Genomic DNA, 447 nt, shown 5'->3' with positions numbered 1-447 from the left:
CAAAAGTATCAAGGATGGACCTGCCTATACACCCCAACAGATACAGATACAGCAGAAAGCTGCAGCGCTTACCGCTGGCTTCAATACAAATAAATAAATATAAACAAATATAAACAAATATAAACAAATATAAACAAAGAGAAACACAAAATACGAATATGTAGAAAATGAAATTCAAGTAAAAAATAAAAAAAAATAAAATATAAACAAATGCAAAAGTGCAGATGTAGAAGTTGACGAATATAAAAATAAACAGAAAAATAGTAAATTAGTAAAATATAGAATATAAAATATAAAATATAAAATATAAACAAACAAATAGCCACAAGGGGCAGATGAAGCAGTAAAAACAACAAAATAAACAAATGAGTGAAGCGAACATAAAAAAATTTTAATACATTCGCTGCAGCACCCAACTGCACTGCAGCAGTGCCTGCGGTTTGCAGC

Source organism: Eimeria mitis, genomic scaffold (assembly GCF_000499745.2).
Source record: "Eimeria mitis Houghton genomic scaffold, Emh_scaff2354, whole genome shotgun sequence".
NCBI lineage: Eukaryota > Apicomplexa > Conoidasida > Eucoccidiorida > Eimeriidae > Eimeria > Eimeria mitis.
Note: the sequence above shows the minus strand (reverse complement) of the source record.